General features: G+C 36.3%; 1 long non-coding RNA gene across 2 annotated transcripts; it reads left to right on the top strand.

Annotated features, from left to right (window-relative positions):
- Nucleotides 1-300: 300 nt before the first annotated feature.
- Nucleotides 301-3,826, top strand: LOC136263463 (uncharacterized). Of its 2 annotated transcripts, XR_010704651.1 has the most exons (5): nt 301-753; nt 899-1,084; nt 2,390-2,460; nt 2,512-3,464; nt 3,527-3,823. It is a non-coding gene; the product is annotated as an uncharacterized lncRNA (long non-coding RNA). The 2 variants fall into 2 exon arrangements; XR_010704652.1 differs by lacking the exon at nt 899-1,084 and having other exon boundaries at nt 3,527-3,826.
- Nucleotides 3,827-20,217: the final 16,391 nt, after the last annotated feature.

Below are 20,217 nucleotides of genomic sequence, written 5' to 3' on the forward strand. Positions count from 1 at the left end.
ACTGTTCACATGCAAAGAACACAAATATACTAATAGGGTTTGAAAGGATGATGTAAACATTGCAGGTGAGTTAGAATCTTATGGCTCTATTCATTCAGTGACTTGATCTCCAGACAACTGGTAGTCTAGACAATTACCTGATCTGGCACACAGCCAAGAATCTTCAATTCGGGTAGTTGGAAAAGGCGGGTACGGTCGGACGCGGACACGGACACAGACATTTTCAAAAAGGACTTTTACATTTATATAACAATTATTTTTCATACCTAACGCTGTTTTTACAGCAGTCTTCGCCTCCAGACCCAGGCGTCGATCTTTTCATAGCGCTTATCCATTTATAAGCGCACGTGCGAAGGATAGACTAGCACTCTAAAGACCATTATAGTGTTGTATACGTGCTCTAGAAATCTAATTCAGAGTCACAGAGATTAATCTAGCATGTCCCAACTTAATCTCGTAGGCCAGGTCCTTGAAATCCTCAACACTCGGTATAAGCGCCTGCGCCTTATACTAAAAGGCGTAAGATTGTGGATTTGGCCTGCTAAGCTAAGTTGCATGGGGAATACAAGCTAATCTCTACAACTATATAACTCTGTATTAGACTTTAGAACATGTGTACAACACCATTATGGTCTTTGGCATGCTGTGGAGTGCTGGTCTAGTCCTTCGCACGTGCGCTTATAAATGGATAAGCGCTATGAAAGGATCGACGCCTGGGTCTCGAAGCGAAGACTGCTGTAAAAACAGCATTAGGTATGAAAAATAACTGTTACATAAATGTAAAAGTGCTTTTTGAAAATGTCCGCGTCCGACCGTATCCGCCTTTTCCAACTAGCTACCCCTTCAATTCCTTTTGCTATATCAACAATATTAATACTCAATTGTTACCCAACTATAGGGACTCACAATAAGGCTGAAGACTCTATATTAGGGACTCAGAATCATGATATTGATACTATTGAATGCAGAAAGATATACATTCATACCTGTAGTTTACATTACATATCCAATACTCAGTGCTGCAATGCTGGCATTCCATACTATGGTATATGGTATCACAAAACAACATAAAGAAATTGTGCAGGTATAAATCTATACCAAAAGCCAAGCTGTGAAAAAAAGGGTTCAGATACCAAGTTGAAAAAGGTGTGAATTCAATGGTGGCCAAGAAATGGCTGCAGTGATGCTAATCAGTGCCAATCATTTTTAATGATGAGTGAAAATGATTTCCATTAGCAACATTGCAGCCATTTCTTGGCTGCATTTTGCCTTTGATTTCACAACCTTTTCCCTTAACTTTTTTGGAGGTGCACCCTTTTTTCACAGCTTGGCTGTTTTTTTTTTTATTTATCACTTCTTTTTATAATTGTAAGCCCCAAAGGCCTATGGATGGCTTTTGGAGTTCTTTTTACTTGTGGTTTTTTGTTACTAAAATATGTAAATCTTGAGACTTAGACTTAATTTGTATAGTCTGTTTGAACTACAGCTTTTAATTGATAATATTGTGTAATGTATAACTATAGAGAAACAATTAAAACTGTTTAAAAGGTCCTATATACCAACAATGTCAACTGTGGCCAGCACTGAATACATGCAGTATGGTGAATCCTTTTTAACTACTCACCTTATATCAGACCAATGGAATGTGATTAACATACATAGAGAATTGAATATATTAGACATTGGTATTATACTACCATATAGCTTTTAAAGGGCCCGGGAAAGCTATATTAACAAATTTGCAGCACATGTAGTGATATGGCATTGTTTGTTCTGAAGTGAGTCATGATCAGTCGCAGTTGATTTCTCTGCATGTCCACAGGATATATGTACAGAATCTTGTTTAATAACATTGTAGTATATATAAATACTTTATTATACTCTTTGGCTGGTGTAGCTATTGACCTACATCATGGTGTTGACCCAACTGGCCAAGTGCTCCATATCCAAATGTATGAGAAATTGTAGTGAGGTACATTCAGTAGGTTCAGTCAATAGTTATGAGTAATCCCCATCATGGACAAAAACAACAAGTACAGTAAAATACAAACATTACAAACTGGAAGATCTCAGGATAGATTACCACACCAACTATATAGTGCATGCAGTCAATATGTTAGTAACCATATAGGGTCAAGATACGTATAATGCTCAGAGGAATAATTAATAAGCATGTAATCTTAACATTCAAAGGGTTTAGTTTGTAATAAATCAGTGGTAACACTAGCTACTACTCAAAATGTCTCAGTATTCCATGGTCAAGTTAAAGTGTTTCCTATAGGCTGTCTCCTCTACTTCCCTACAGTAGCCACCCCATGCCTTAGCCTCCACGGTCTTGAGTGTACAGTATATTGTGGATAGAAGCATCATGCCAATGTTATTTTTATAGGAAAAAATAAAGTATTAAAGAGTTCTGCAGAGCTAAAAGGACTTGTTGAAGCTGATTGTAGTTTGTCACAGGTTTGTTTGCCATCCTTTATATCTGCTGTAATGGTGACGCTAAAATGGCAGGAATTCTACCGATTACACATAGTGGTAACACAGGTAGATAAGATTAACAGTAAACTATTCCACTATTATATCACAACTGACACAGTATAGATGCTGTGTGTATTAGCCACATTTATTGGTATAGATCAGCTTGGTAACCACAATGTAACTGACTCTTTACATTAAAAGCACTTCACAGTTCATATTGTTAATTGACATGTTTCTCAAAAGCTTGTTTAATTATAAATTGAGCAGTCCCTCTGCGTGTTAGCTATGAAAAAGGAATGAATGTATGCAGTCCTGAGGAAGACGCATTGTATATACCATTACATACATAACTGCATACCTACTATACTGTATCATATAGTTATAGCAAGAGTCCATAATAGAGGAACTCTTGGTTATAGTAAATATACCCTACATCTATACTGTGACTACGTATTCTTATATTACATTCTTCAGTTGAGCTATAATATATTCAGTGTGAAATGTAAAGATCATCTAATATATCTCTTAAAGATTTAATACTGAAAACGGCAGCTGACATACAGTAGAGTACTATTTGCAGCAGTCACAACTGTTGCTCATTTCAAGTAGAGTCCATATACATATGTATGGTCTCCAGCAGAATCTGTTAAGGAAGCCATGGTTAACAAATAGTGCAGATGAGTGACATTCCCAACACATGTTAATCAACACCTTTTTGCTGACTTACAGCTCAAAGTAGAAATGTGTCAATGTTATGCAACCTTAGGAGTGTGGTATTGTTATACACAACATCACACAAACGCAATGAAGCAATACAAATGATTGAAATACACAGCCCCAGGAAATAATAGCATGCAGTGTGTTATATCGCATCCTATGCTAGTCACATAACGAACACTTATTAGGGTGAAGTGGTGATCAACTAATGACTCTCCCACTCTGTACATGTGTGAGATTATGGCTGATCATGTGGGTTAGTTGTAAAAGTAAGATTATAAGCAGTCTTAGTTGCACAGGTGTGTACTATAATAATCTATATATTTTACAGGCTAAACGTAGCAAAAGTGCCTTTATTTTGACACTTTTGTGACCAGATTGCAGAAATCAACTATTTGACACATCAAGAAATGTATAGCTCCAAAACAATGTTGAATGGTCTACCTGGAATTCACATTAATTTTTAAAGCCTTGAACTAAACTTGAAATGTCCAAATATCCTGAAAAGTGCTTTCTGTTTTTTGCAACACCACATAAGATCTTAAATTTCTATAGTTTTATTTCTGTAGATAACCATATGTGTGACTTTCAAAATTTGATCATATCTCACAATTTATATTACAGAAATACATGTATGTACTGTCATTAAAAAAATTCAGTACAACAGTTACTATGTAGTAAATAAGTAGCTAATGCACGTACACCATAAAATATTATCTATAGCCATTTCATTTTACATATGTTAGTAATAATTCGATGCATGCACGTTTAACATCTTTGCAAAAAAAACTGAGTCTAATTATCTCATCATACAAGCATCACCAATGATCACAGACTTGTTATGAACACTATAGCTGATATGAGTACTAAGGATATTGCTGTTTTCAGTATTCTGTTATGACTATATTACAATGTGTGTTTCCATACACACTGCATTCCTTAACAACTGTTTGTAAGCTACTCATATCAACAAACTACTAAACTAGCCAACCTTTGAATGAGTCCCATCATGTGGATTTGCAATATGGAGTAGAAGATCAGTTAGCTATATCCTAAAAGACTGATACTGTAAACATGAAACAGATGATGACTAGCAAGAGCAGGACAAAGTGCATATACTATAAAGTTAGTGATTACACAACTGTTCATGAAACGTTCCACAGAACATGTGGTGGTCTAATCAGGAATATGTTAGGGAAGCCATCATGATGATGGTAATAACAAGAAATTCCCTACACATGCCGAACTAGTGTGTGTAGCATTGTTTGAAGACCCACAACTTGAGACAGTTATGCATGCAACTTTAGGAGTGCTACTCTTGTCCCACAATATCACAAACATTTAGAATCAATACAAGTGCACAGCACCAGGGAACAATAACACAAGTGTGATAATTACATCACATCCTGTGCTAGCCACATAATGAACATTTATAAGAAGTGATGATTACCTAACAACTCTCCCACTTTGTACATGTGTGAGATCATGAAATTTTATACTTTTGACTACAGCTTCAACACACTAAGAATCTATACCTACATTCAGTACTGTTAGATGACACAAAATAATATAACTAGCTGAATAACTGAAAGGTTCAATATTAATGTCAAATAATAGGAAATGAAGACACTATCACTTGCTGAATTCCATACTAGAACATGTCATATGCATGAAGATATGGAAACTCACTGGGTAACATGAGTATATACAGCTGAGCCCAATAACACACAATCTTTGTTATGTAATATTTAGTCAGCTATATAATTATACCTTAGCTATAGCTAGCTATTGCTATAGTCAGCTATAGTACTTTCAATATAAAAGTTCATAGGGTGTCAAATAACAAAATAAAATGGTGTTAAGATGAAACATTAAAAAGTAACATGTCAGGGAATTTACTAACTTGTCTTATGCAGGAAATGCTGAATCAGATCATTTGCACATGTCAACAATCTATACTTGGTAACATTTTTGTCCTTATCAGGTTGCATCACTGAACAATTTAACTTTTCAATTTATTTGTGCACTATATTTAGACTATGACTATAATCTAACTTTTGATGAGAAGTCAAACAATACAGCACTACAATGGAATTACCAAAACTGTATTATGTACATTCTTTTTCAGCTTACACCACATAAACTACTTCGTTAAATTTGGTATTAAAGAGCATACACTAAGAACATTACACTCTGAGTCATGTGAAATAGCTAATTTAGCAATATAGCTATTAAAATAATTCCACCCCCTTGATTTGGTATGCATACTGGTAGATGAAAAACTAAAAATATGTTTATGAGGCCTTAGAATTACTTCAATACTTAGCTACAGTTAAAGCACTATACGTACCGTATAATTTGAGAAAACTAAAAAACATCTACGTGTCTTTTTGAGAAAACATCTGCATTTGTCTACTAGTAAACAGAACAAGTTTAAGCAAACTTAAGAAACTGCAAGAATGGTATATGTGACCAGGCCTGCGAAAACAGGGCATGTGGGCACAAACTACACCCCATCATTCTACAGGTCATATCTCAGTATTGGAAAAGTATATTTCCATTCTGTAACTTGCATCATGATACCAATTAAATGCTTACTAACAGCTGAAAATTGCAATGCCATAGCATAATGGTACAAAAAGTTATGAGTGATGAAAGTGTGAAAAAGTAGGCAAAAATCATGTGCCCACATGTCCTATTATTGCAGGCCCGGTCACATATATTATAGTCCAATATCACTTGTCTACAGTCAGACCAGTATACACAAATGGACAGAGCTGCGAGAATTTTCCTACAGCTCATCATATATTATATGAACATACTTCAGAAACTTAATCCCCTTCAGGTCAGCTGCATGCATGTCATTCAAAAGGCAACTTTCCATTTGAGTACAAAACACCTTGAGGGTGATCTTATAGTGAAATGTAGCAAGCTACAATCCCATAATGTGCTATATATAGTTTTGGCAGGAACCTTACAAACAAGCTGCAGGATATATTCTTTTGACTTACTATTACCACTTTATTATGAGCATGCATGATGTATGGACTGCATGCAATGTGCCAAGAGCAGTTTTCTCAGTCACAAACACTGGCATGCTTATACACCTCAACCAGATTGTGTATGGGTATACATTCTGTTTCATGAAGGTGCAAAATGCTCCACTCTGTGGTCATTGGTAGCTGCTACACCCTGTACTTGCCTACAATAAATTAAGATACTGTATACTCACACATGCTCACAATCACACTAAGTAAAGCCTTCAGCCTACCCATGCAGTGTAATACTGGGTCACCCGGCTGTGTAACTCGATAGGTGAAATTCAGGTGAGACTTCAGGTACCCCTCGAGGTGCCTACACCTTCACTCATGAGACATGGTACAGTCTCATGTGGGGTATACTGGTATTGCCCCAGGAGGATTTGCCTGCAATGATTCACAGTGTATGAGTATGGCTATGGACAGTTGGCCAGCTAACACTGGCTGATGACTCAGCTTGGTAGACTGCTTCCTCAGGTCCCCCATTCACAGCTATAGGTAAACTGGGGTGGCGTGACTAAAGTTTCTTGCTCAGGAACTACAGCAACTGCCCAGGCTTCATTAAACATCAAACCTGGAACCTTGCGAATATCAGGCCAATGCTCTAGATACTGCTTGGCTGTGATATCTCTACACACAAGAACAACAACACATATAAGCACTTCTGGCATAAGCTCATGCAGCCATTAAATGACTCTATTTGTTACAGTAATTCTGCACTATGCTGCAAATTATGCTACAAAATACTCTAATAGAACAGTCAGTAAATCACTTTAACATGACTGGTCCATCATAGATGTCCATATGCAGAAAATGCGGCAAAAATGGACGTGAGGCAAGCATAGCTACTGTGCCTTTGTCGAGTCCTAGATTCACAGGCAGGTGATTGAAGTGTATATACTCGACCTGGGGTTATGCTTGAATCGTCAGGAATGATGCTAGTATAATAAACGACATAAATTATATTCCACCTATGTGGTTGGTATTTTATTTACGTGTTGCGCAGCAATAATCAGCGCGGGCCTGGACGGGCACAATACCTGACGTCATGACAGCCTTGACCTTTTCGCAGCCACACTACATTAGCTACATCCGGTCAATCAAGTATTTAAAGCTCATCTTGACACGTGAAAAACTCATCGATAGTAATTTCGACAAATAGTACATAAGCGCGGTCGTTTCCAAGCTTTCATTTGAAGAAACAAGAGATAAAGTCTACTTTGGTGATAATGGATACTTGCGGTGATCTGCAATTAGCCAGTAATTTTATATGCCAGAAAGACGATCTCACTACTACAGAGGCGATTCTCTGCAAACGAATCAAGGACCTCACGAAGGAGCGAGACGAGCTTATTAGCGAAGAGAGAGAGCTGACGATGACGATGAAGCAAAGAAAAGAAAACAGAAAGAATATTCCAGCCCGAGTCAGGTCCGTTCTCAACCATCCAAAGACAATTTCCACTCAACTAACTCCACTCAACTCTTTGGAGAAGAGAAAAAGAAACGTCAGCGCCAGTTTAACAATGCTAGGAAGACAACTAGTCACATTAGATCAACAGATCATTGATGCTAGAGATCAAAGAATAGCTGAAATGGAAGAGAAGAGGTCCCTAACAGACTCTGAACAATCTGGCTCAACCAGCTCGATAACCTCATGTCAGATCACTCTGCAAACTAGTTAACTGAATGCAGCTTCCAAGTCAATGTAACTCAAGATGTAACTATAGTCTACTCTTTTTAACCCTTGTAATCGAGATCGCCATATAACTAACTTTTATGTACATCTGTAATATAGTTAATAAGGTTCATACGATTTAATTCATACATGTAACTATCTGCTGTTTAAAAGAAAACTACGGTTTAATAAACCGCAGCTACGGCTGGTAATAAACATTTCCACAATCAGAGCTATCCAGACCACTCCATGGCTGATAGTTTAAAGTTCACTGGGTTGTGGTGAATTGCATAATGGAATGTTGTGGTGACAAATTCTGTACTGTAGGCAGCTACGTAGCTTAGACAAGTTTTTGTTCATTACAGTAAACTGTTCTCAAAGATGATTTACAGTACCCACCAGAGAGGTGTTGCCATTTAAATTTGTTGCTGTCCACGTGGCTATTGCTCAACCGAACATTGTAGCTAGTATTTGTAGACAACACTTCATATTTCACTACTGTACTAGTCACATGTATCCACTGGAACATCATTAAAGTACCAACTGATGGTAGGAACTGGGTACGTAATAGCTTTCCTTTAAAGTCACCTATGGGCTATGAGCAAGTGAGAACAACACATTCATCAAATTAACACTCTATATACTAATATGGCTTTTAGTACTTTTTTTTGCCAAATAGCTAACATGTGTTTAACAATTTTTCTTATGCACTCCTTTTCTTGTGACTTCACTAGTTTACAAAACAGCAGCAGTATTGGTAATAAACATAATCAAACCATGAAAGGGAATTACCTATGATTAATGAGTTCAAATTTATTTTTTAAGTAATTAATTTATTTATTAAGGCTTTACAGCACAAATGCTGAAGGTCTGTAGGACACCTGGTCCTACAGCCTGTTTAAAGTTGTTACAGAAAGTATGTTTGAAAAGGTGGAGAAAGGAGAAAAAAAATCTGTGGCTGGACCTGGCCAGCCTCAAACCTATATACGTACCATATCCTATACTTTCCTCATAACCAAAACTAAAAAAACTATAGTAGTGTACGTATGTACCACTGATCGATGTCATGATATATATATATTCCAACTCTTTTGTTACTTGTGTAATACTGTCATCAAGAGTATAGCTAGCAGGGGCGGATCCAGGACCTGGCAAGGGGAGGGGCACAAACAGGCCAAGTTGTAGCTGGTTAGAGAGAGTCAGATTCTGTTGTTAGTTGCTGCATTTTTGTGCAGCAAATAATACACCTCTTAGTAGTATCTCACTGTTGATTTTTACCATTTTGGCCTTTGTGAAGTCTTAAAAACTGTTTAAATAGCTCTGAATGTCTTAAACAACAGCAACACAATAATTATTTTTAGAGGCGCTTAGTACGCACGAAGGTGCAGGGTGACAATTTCACAGCTAGTTTGAGTTTGGTTCGCTTTGGTTTCAGGTGAATTTGTAATAAATGCTAATAAATGTGCATATTTTCATGAGTTATATAAGCTGATCTTGGCCTGACAAAGTTGTAATAGTATGAGAAGTAGCTATGGCTCCTCCACAAGGTCACTGGGGAAGTGGGTGGGGAGGGGAGGGGGGGGGTGGGGAGGGGAGGGGGGGGGTGGGGAGGGGAGGGGGGGGTGGGGAGGGGAGGGGGGGGGGGGGGGGGCATTTGCCCAAATGCCCCATCCTTGATCCGCCATTGGCTAGTACTGACTTTCAAGCATGTAATGTTACTATTGTAATCATACTGCTTTCACAATAAGCAAATGATGTGTATAATTCATAATTCACACTATGGTTTGGAAATAAAATGCATCTAAGCATGATGTCACACATTACACCAACTTTACAAAAAGCTGTGTATGACTTTCTCACATCACATGTGACTGTACAAAAATCCCTTACTATTGAGGTGTGGTGTTAGTACAAACACCATCTACACTCTATAAAACCTCACTGGTCTTGCTGTCTGCTCAGGCCATAACACAAATGCTGACCATAAGGTCTCATCTACTGGAAAATTTTGTTATTGGTGTTAGGTTAGACCACAAACCTCACCAATGTGTCAACTGTACTAGTAGTCATGACATCATGTTAGGGGAATACTGTATGGTAAACAGTTAAGGTTGTGTATGTGTGTACTCAAATTTCCAACATTATACCCAGCAGTGAAGTAGTGATACTGCTGACTATTTGTGACACTGTGTAATGGGACTTAGCATAACTGAAAACAAAGTGTAATGACCAGTTCACGTCTCAGTTAAGGTTGGGCATGCGTTCAGATGCAAAATTAATTTTATGACATATCTAGCACAATTCTTAAATTTCTCTGATGTATACAAGTAGAATGTGTGCGCAGCACATGGGTTCATCAGTTATAATTTTTTTGCAAAGAAGTAAACAAACAAGTACAAAAATCATGCAATTGTGTTACTTGTAATGTGTATTACACTTACACCCTTACCCTTACATAGTGTATTAGCAGTTTTGAAGAAACAACTGTGCTAGTGTCCTGTTACCTCGATTACCTACAAGAAAAACATTAATAATAATTATTGTTGATTCAATATTACTCTCTGTTACTTGATGTTAATAAATATGTTACAAATCTTAATTACTTGCTGAGATGTTTATGTTCACAGTGGGAGGGCTGACTACTAAACATGCATAATAAAGAGTCAGTTTTATTAACAAGGCATATGTAAGGCCAGCTGTGATCACTTGAATGGTTTAAGGAGATACAAATGATACATATATATAGGACCATATAACATTATTAGTCTGACAGTAAAGAGTATTGTGCACTTAAAACCTGTATAGAAGACAGCTGAATGCTAAAAAAATCCCAGGTAGTGTCTTGATTACCATACAACTTGTAATGTAGACAAGTGCATAGTTGGGAGCCATACAACCTACGTAACTAGGATCTGTCTGGAATTCCCTATGCATTCAACCAATACAAGTTACCATGATCAATTAATAGATCATCTCAACAGTGACAACTTCAAAGACAATTAGGAATTGCTATAGGTGCTATGAGTGAAGCCTATACAACTGTAGTTAAATGTATTAAGAAAACCTAAAGAATCAACTGTCACTAAATTACTGTTACATTCTAAAAAACAATGCTGAGAAGCTGTTACCATTTCCACAGCACTTTTGGGAATAATGGTAACCAAAGTTTTTATTCCATGCAGTTGTGGGGCCAAGATAAGCCACCAGAACACATTTCAAGAGATGAAGGGTACCATCCTGTTCTAGCATAAGATAAAATATACAGTAGTTATACTGTAGTAGCTCTTCTTGTCCAAACTAATAACAGTAGTATTAATTACTACAATTTGATGGCAACAGTGACAATACTTACTAAACAAATTAAAGTTGGCAGTGCATAGCAATCGTTATCAAATGGTACATTACACATACTCCAGTGAAATTGATACATATCTTGTAATGGGTGAGTAGGATAATTGTGACCCGGTCTAGCAAAACCAGTTTTATAACCCATCAAGTTTTGATACTATTTTAAAGTTTGAAGTTTAATAACTTTCTCTCTGAACATGATAACTAGCTAATTAAGTAATATTTTTACCATTCCCTAGAGGTTTGCTTGAATTTTACAGAATTGTTATAACTTATGCAGAAAAGGAAATACACAATATTAAGATGTATTTAGACTGTTTTGTCAGACTTGGTCACAATTGTTCTTCTTGTTGACTATGCACATCATATAGAGCAGTAAACTTCGTATACATACACATTCTCAGGTGGAGCATTATCACTTACACACTAACATTTCACAATGCACAAGTCATTTCAGCATAATAGTTCTAATTACCACCTTTAAATTAGGGATGGGCAACTAAATGAATTTCATTGGTAACGTATATCCTGTACACTGGGTTTCTGTTGTCTTGCAATGATCGATGCACACGTGTCTATCATGCCACATGTATACATGTATAATATTACACTAAACATCTTTTTTACCTGGCCATTTATAACCACTTGAACTTTCCAATTGTTGATAAAGTAAACATCCACTTTATACAACTGTAATGCTAGAGCAAGCCTTTATAGGCAACATGCAGTACAATCATGGGAGAGCTTTGTATCTATGTTAAATTGTACTGATTCTATGTTGGTAGGGAATTCTGATCTGGATATCTTCACTGAGATGTGGTCTTAATAAGTCAATGCTGAGCATGATGTATATTAAGTATACCACACCAAATTAACTATCAGCACACACTGACGATGAAGGTAAAACAACTTCTTTTTACTCTGTACCACACATCACTTTCATCGTCAGCACACACTGACGATGAAGGTAAAACAACTTCTTTTTACTCTGTACCACATAAAAAAATTATCAGTAAACACTGACCTACGGACACATACTGTACCAACAAGAGTTGATATTGTGGCCAACATGGATACATTGCTATGGACTGCTCATAATGGAGTGATGTGTGGGCAGACCTTTAAAATGTTTGAAGCAGGTTAATGTGATGGAGTGAGTATTGAACAGTCAACCGAATTAGACAGTGGAACTAAAGGAAGGAGAAGAAGTCTTACAGAAGGTCTGGAAAAGCCACACTTTATTGAAGTTAAGGACATAAAAATCACAACAGAACTAATATGAGCTTATACTTCGCACTGCAGCTGGTTGATGGTAGTCCCCAATCACTTTACAGGATGCAACAGGTTCCTGTTTAACAACAAGGTTGTACTATCATTTACTCTACCCTCTGGCAGCTATACAACTGCATACTGTTCAATGTTCTAGCTATTATAATAAGGATAGGTGCATAGAGTAGAATATTTTAGTTATACATGTGACCTATTGGTAACATCATAGAGTAGCTATAGCCAATTGTTATTATTAGTTTACAGTACTGTACCCCCTATACACATGGTGATGTACATTATATACATTATGTGTGGTCATTTCACATTGTAGTTACGTATTAACTGACAAAAGAAAGGGTTGGGTACTAAGTTACAAAGCCTTAAATTGGTCATCATAGTGAATTAGTATAATAATATTATACTAATGCCCTCGTTGAGTATGTCTATTACAGCAATAAAAGTTTCAATGGTAAACATTTTTAATAGTTTATAGGAAGAAGTGGTCAAACTGCTAGACATAGAGCCAGCAGAGCTTGATGAAGCCGATAGCTTGTGAAGTAGTCAAGTGCTCGCCATCTTGAGCCTTCATGTACTGCATAACCATCTCCACACACTGATGACACAAGGTCTTGTCACATCAAATATAGGAAGTAACACATGTCATGTAGGTACAGTGTATTCACATAAAGCATGATGGAAGTGGCATCATCACTCTTACCTCAACTCAATCATGGCACATCATCACATACAAGCACCACTGCCTGTAAACTCTGTGAAATCTCAAATGAATTAGCTAAGGCTCCTGTTGAAATCTCAACTGTTGTGTGTGAACAATTTCTCAAGATTTCTCAAAGTTTGTTTATAGCCTCAACCAGCACCCACAAATTGAATCCTCTAGTTAAACGAAATTAAGTAAAAGCAAGTCCTGAAGATTAGATAACCATCAAGTATATATTGACAGGTGTGCAGTCAATAATTATCCCACTATGGAATAAATGGCCACTTGCTAGATTGGATCAAACGTTTTCTGACAGACAGAACACAATCAGTTGTTATTGATGGAGAAAGTAGCTGTCCTTCTACAGTACTTTCCGGTGTGCCACAAGGCACAGTTTTGGCACCCTTATTATTTTTAATATTTATAAATGGTATTACACAATATCTCCAGTGTACTGTTAGACTTTATGCAGATGATATCCTAATTTACAACATCATTCATTTTCCCAATGACTGAGCATCTTCAACAAGATTTATGTACTTTACAAGCATGGGCCAGGAGATGGCAAATGGAATTTAACGCAGCTAAATGTGTACATCTTACAATTTCAAATAAACATCATATTATTGAACATAACTATTACTTATTCTCTCTAGAATCACGACGTACATTTTGCAAACTAGTCATGTTTTATAAGATAATCAATTGTCAAATGGAAGTTCCATCTATCTCATTAACATCAATGTCATCAGTTACCAGAGGTCATTCACAACGTTTCAGAATCCCACAAGCAAGAATCAACTCATACTTATTTTCCTTTTTACCATCCACTATTAAATTATGGAACACTTCGCCAGAAGATGTGGTCAATCAGCCATCTATAAACTGTTTTAAGGACGTTTTGTTAAATCATCTGAATTTACTTTTATTTTGTTTTGTATCTGTGTGTTATACTCCTTGATGGAGTCCTACACAGTAATAAATAAATAAAAAATAAATAAATAAAATTAATGAATTGTAGAGTATACATTCCAGTATTACACTACTATGTATACAGTCAAAACAGAAACGAGGAATATCCTCATGTTATTCCTCATCACTTGTAATGCTTATATTGTGTGTAGACTGCTACACTATGCATCTTTCATAAACAGGTAACACCCAGTGTACTAAAATGTTATAGTAAGCCATGTTGGACTTACAACTATACTTATACATGGCTATAGCCACAGAGTTAGGATAATTATATATTCTTTATTTTTTTATCCCATGTAATCAAGTTTAGTCATGCTGAGTTACTTTTGTAGGATGAGTAGTTACTAGTTACGTACTTTAATATGCTTGTTTGTTAACTTCTACAACATAATAGATGATTATCTCCACTCAGTTATGCACTTCCCAATATTAGTTACAAGCAAAGTCACGGTGGCCATTTCAGCTCAGTTCCAACTATTGTTCTGTCTGTTACACAACCCGGCTGATCATGAATCATGGAGTACAGTACTGTTGGTTGGTGCAAAAAATTGCACAGTGTTCAGTTTGGTGTTTAAAGTATGACTATACTATCTAGTTAATATAAGTAGCTTTATGCAACTTGCATGCCAGTTGCTGAGATTGTCATGTCTCACATCCAACATCGTGTATTAACTAGTGGAGACTCACTACTGAACATCAGACAAAAAATGTTCATCTTTGTCAATGACACGTACTACAGTTAGTATCTCAAAGTGGAGGGATTTAGTTTTATCACTTGAATAATCAAAGGAGAATAACAGACACAATAATAATATTATATATAATTATATTATACACCTGGTAGTATATGGTATTCCAAAACAATGTGATGCTAAAAGCGTTTTAGCGTTGCCATAACAATTATATCTTTCAGGAAATGATATACACAATCAAATTCCCTGTAATGACCAATAGACATGCCATTTATTGGTCAGCAATAGTAATGCTCAACTCTGTCAGTAATTTGCTGCATAGTTATATAGCAAGGAATCCACTTACCTATGTAACACAACAACATCCATTACTATACTATAAAACACTGACACAGTATACCAACACGTAACACCATAATAAGTAATGCTTTAATCAGTGCTGGAAGGCGATAATGAAATCCTTATAACCATGCAGGAATGCGAAATTGCTAACAAGTTGCATAATCCCCATATAATTTATCAACCTATAGAACAATCCCTTTGTAACTCAATAATTATCGCTGGACTTGTGCAGTGATCTGGCTGTGAAGGAGCCAGTTATCAGCTTTTATCTTCCTCCTGAAGAAGGGGATGCATTCTGTGTATGCTCACCTTGAACATTACATGGTCGCACTGAATACATGAAACCTTTTTAGCTACTCACCTTACACAATAATATTGAGTAATGTGTTAGTAGTCTGACCAAGATGGTACGTTTATATATAGTGAGAATATTGAATATGGTAAACTAAATCAGACCCTGGAAGAAAAGTCTTTTAGAGGGAAGCCATATATATGTTAAAGTCATAAAAATTTTGGTGCAATCAACATCAGCTTGCCATCCTATATTCTGAAGCTATAGTTGTTCTTGATTTATTACTCCACAGGATATAACAGGTTACTTTATTATCAACAAGAGTAGTGCACTCCTAAGGCTTGCCCTTATAGGGAAATAAATAACATCCTGTGTTAGTCACATAACGAATGCTTATTAGAGTGAAGTATGATGATCTAATAATCCTCCCACTTTCATGTAGCTACATATGTATGAGATCACAACTGATCAATGACAATTGTTATAAAGCATACATGCTTCAACATCTACTTAAAGCATATCACCATGGTAACTGATGTAAAGAAATTTTATTTTATAAACTGGAACATATAATACATATTATGTCTGAAATTTGACGTACAAACTATATACCCACACAGTACACATACATAGTGAAAAAACCTCTGCTGTCTGTCTGATCAGGCCATAACACAAACTCTAGATCGTAAGGCATTATCTACTTGAAACATTTTGTTATTGGTGTTAGGTTAGATCACAAACCTCACCAGTGTATCAACTGTACTAGTAGTCATGACATCATGTTAGGGGAATACTGTATGGTAAACAAGTTTGTGTATGTGTGTACTCAAATTTCCAACATTATACCCAACAGTGAAGCACTGAAAGGAAGTGATATTGCTGACAACTAACTCTTGTTTGGCGGTGGCTTATTACATTGGCCACTGGAAAAGGGAGTATGCTGAAATATTACTGTCCCATCCACTCTGTCACTTCCTACATGCCTCTTGGTAGCAGGTGTGTTATCGGTTGTGGCTTGTTCAGCAACCAATGTGGAGTGAACAAATACAGTGTACAATTCTGTTTATAAGCAATTGTGTGCCTATCATGTTCCACATGAAACAGTTACAGTAGAAACAGTAATTACCACTGATGAGTCTCGTGTCAAGTGTAGAAATTAAAGTTTTAAAACATTTAACACTAATATTCAGTAACCCCTCTACTTCAGTCTTGGCTCTACTTGTTACGTGTGCGAAACTATAATACGTGACTAATGTACACTTCCAGGGTTGAGAAAATCAGGTGATGTCACCAATCAGGTGATATCACCAATCATGCAATCATATAGTAAAGTAATGCAGGGAATTTTTTCCAAAGTAGTTTCCATATTTGGTAGTAAGGTATGTATAGGTGCTGGAGTCTCATGCATAGCCCCCCAGCTGCTGACATTTTAGACATTAAAATTTTTCAGCATTTACTATTATTTCATGGATGTAAAAAAACTATTTATATAGCTGAGCTGCTGGTTCCCTTTACCTAAATGTCAATGGCTGGTCAGGTATAGTGACTATTATATGCAAACTCTCCAAGTGAAATAAAAACTTAAGATTTAGCTGCTATGTATAAGGCCACAAAAACTTAATTATTAGTTTCTCATCCCCGCCCACATTGCTATTTTTCTTACCTCATCAAGAATTTTATTACACCACTGGTGGCTGAGTGAAGTTATCTGGCACCTTCTAAGTTAGTACCTTGCTAGAATAGTCTAAAGTGAGTCATTTTAGCTAGCTATTTCATCTAACTAGTCAGTAAAAAATAAAATAAAAATCCACCCTCCCGCATAGTACAGGAAGATTAGAAACTAATAATTAAGTTTATGTGGCCTAATAGTCTTTAAATTTCAAGTTAGACGTAAACTACATTAATTATTCTTTAATACCCATTGCAAAATTGTGAATGTTTCTATTGAGTAGTTTAACTGACTGCTCTTGATCTTTTTAAAGGCATACCCTTGTATATACACAGTAAATTCAAATGGATCAATTCAACCTCCATGGGTAAATTTAACCTACAGTTTTTTTTGTTAAAATGACTATCTAAAAGTGGTTATAACTAGGGTAGGCTTTTGGACTAAATTGGTCAAAATAACTAGGGTAGGTCAATATAACTGTTCACTTAGGATGTTGAAATAACATATTTGGGTAATTTCAGTGTGTATGGTCAAGTCTACTATGGCACAGATTAGATGACCAGCTACATGGTTAAATTTACAGTACACTAGCCGTTATAACATTTGTGTTACATCCCACAATCAAAAGTGAATATGGAGAACATAGGTTTTATATACAATTTGAAACTTCTATAAGATCAGGAATGTTTAAAGTATTAAGATGCAGTATGTAACAACTATTGCGAATATGTGTCACACATAGATTAATGTATGTTATTACTAATGATGACTGACTTGTTAATTAATGTAAACAAACAAACAAATAAACAAATATTTTGTGACATGAGTTAATTTTACCACAGATGGTTAAAATAACCATGATGGTAAGGTTATTTCAAACACTTGGCTAGAGGTTGAAGAGACCTTAGGGCATCTGGGTAATATGGTTAACTATATCTTACAAAGTTAAAATAACCAAGTACATCCTTGGGTCATTACTACCAAAAAATCGGTCATTTGAATTGTAGGTAAAAAAACCCAAAAATTTGGGTCATTTGTACCCATTTGAATTTACAGTGTATGTACTCCCTGCCTCAGTGTTTAATTTGCTTTTGAGGAAGCAATGTAAGCTTCTATATTACACTATAGCTATGCCTCCGTCCTGTTCCCATTTATTCTGCATATTTGTGATGCCATAAAAGATAGTCTGGTGTTGCTGAACTCACAAGTCAAAATTTCAGAGGGGTTTCCAGAACTCCAGGAAACCTGCCTAAATGTTTACATAGTAGAGGGCTGACTGACTGTTATAATAAAGTTTCAGTTGTATTAACAAGGCACAGTATTACTATTATATCATACTGCATATATGTGCTAGTAGGGACAGCTGTGGTCACTTGAATGATTTAAGGAGAATGGCTGAAGCATAATAATTATTACGATGGTATAGTTATCAGTCTTCAATACAGAATATTGTACACTAACTTCCTGAAAGCTTGCATGTGTAGAAGACAGCTGAAGTAAAATTGTTGAATGCCAGACCAGGTAATGACTTGATTACCATACAATTTGTAATGTAGACAATAGTAGACAAGTACCTAAAATTAGGAGCCATACAACTACCTAGAACCATGCATTCAACCCAGTAAATACATAAGGCATTTTGTATTGATCATTCCAACCCAATCAAGACAATTAAATACAGTGAAACCTGTCTAATCAGGTCACTGCATAAAGAGGTCACCTGTCTAAACTGGCTATTATAATAATCCCCACATGTGCCAACTGTGTACAAAGTTACCTGCTTAATGCAGCCACCTCCTTAACGAGGTCAGAAAAGTTTGTCCCTATGATGACCAGAATAGACAGGTTTCACTGTATCTACTGATATGAGTGTAATCTGTACAGTAGTTAAATGTGTTAAGAAAACATAAAGAATCAAATCCAAAGAAAGACATGACTGTCACAAAATCATTACCCTACATTCCAAAAAAAAGTAATTCTGCTAGCATTGTCAAAACAAATTTGGGATACCTGCAGCATATTCATTAAAAATGGTAAATAAAACTTTCTGTGCAATGAAGCTAGCCCACATTTTGAATAGAAGAATGATACCCAACCTGCTCTAAAATCATCATCACAGAGAGGGTATCTACTCTACACACTACTAGTAATTTTACATATACAATGTACAAAACCCCTTTTATTTATTTATTTATTAATGCTTTACAGCACAAGTGCTGAAGGTCTGTAGGACACCTGATCCTACCTTTACAAGTTGTCGAGAAATATCACTAAAGGCTTTAGGATATACTGTCGGATTGGGTTTGTTATTCACTGGGTTGCAAGGAATTGAGTATTATGTGGCGCCATTTACTATATCGGATTCTGTATATGGCTCAACTTTCTTTCTAACAACTGGGGCTCATGGGATGCATGTTCTAGTGGGAAGTTCTTTTTTGCTTGTTTGTTTCTTTCGAGTCTTGTATTATCAATTTAATAAAGAAGAGCCTGTTGGGTTTGAATTAGCCGCATGATATTCACTACCTGGGAGTGCTCTTAGATAGTAAGTTATCATGGACCCCCACATTGACTCAATTTGCAACAAGGCAAATCATCTGCTAGAATTCCTACATAGAAACCTTCATCATTGTCCACCCCACTTAAAAGAGTGTGCTTACAAACAGATTGTTTTACCATCCATTGAGAATTGTTCTGCTATATGGGACCCTTACCAGCAAACATCCATCCGAAAGCTAGAAATGATACAACATCGTGCTGCACAGTTTGTATTAAACAAACCTTGGAAGAAGAACCATAGAAACAGTATAACTGACATGCTAATAAGATTGAAATGGTAATCCCTTGAGAATTGTAGAAGACACTCACATTTAGTTCTGTTATTTAAGTTTGTAAACAAGATGATACACATTCCCACCCAGTATTTGCTAGCGCCATCCCCCTTAACAACTACCAGGGAAAACCACAATCAAAAGCTCATGCAACTATTTTCCAGAACAAACCGATA

Source organism: Dysidea avara, chromosome 8 (assembly GCF_963678975.1).
Source record: "Dysidea avara chromosome 8, odDysAvar1.4, whole genome shotgun sequence".
NCBI classification, from domain to species: domain Eukaryota; kingdom Metazoa; phylum Porifera; class Demospongiae; order Dictyoceratida; family Dysideidae; genus Dysidea; species Dysidea avara.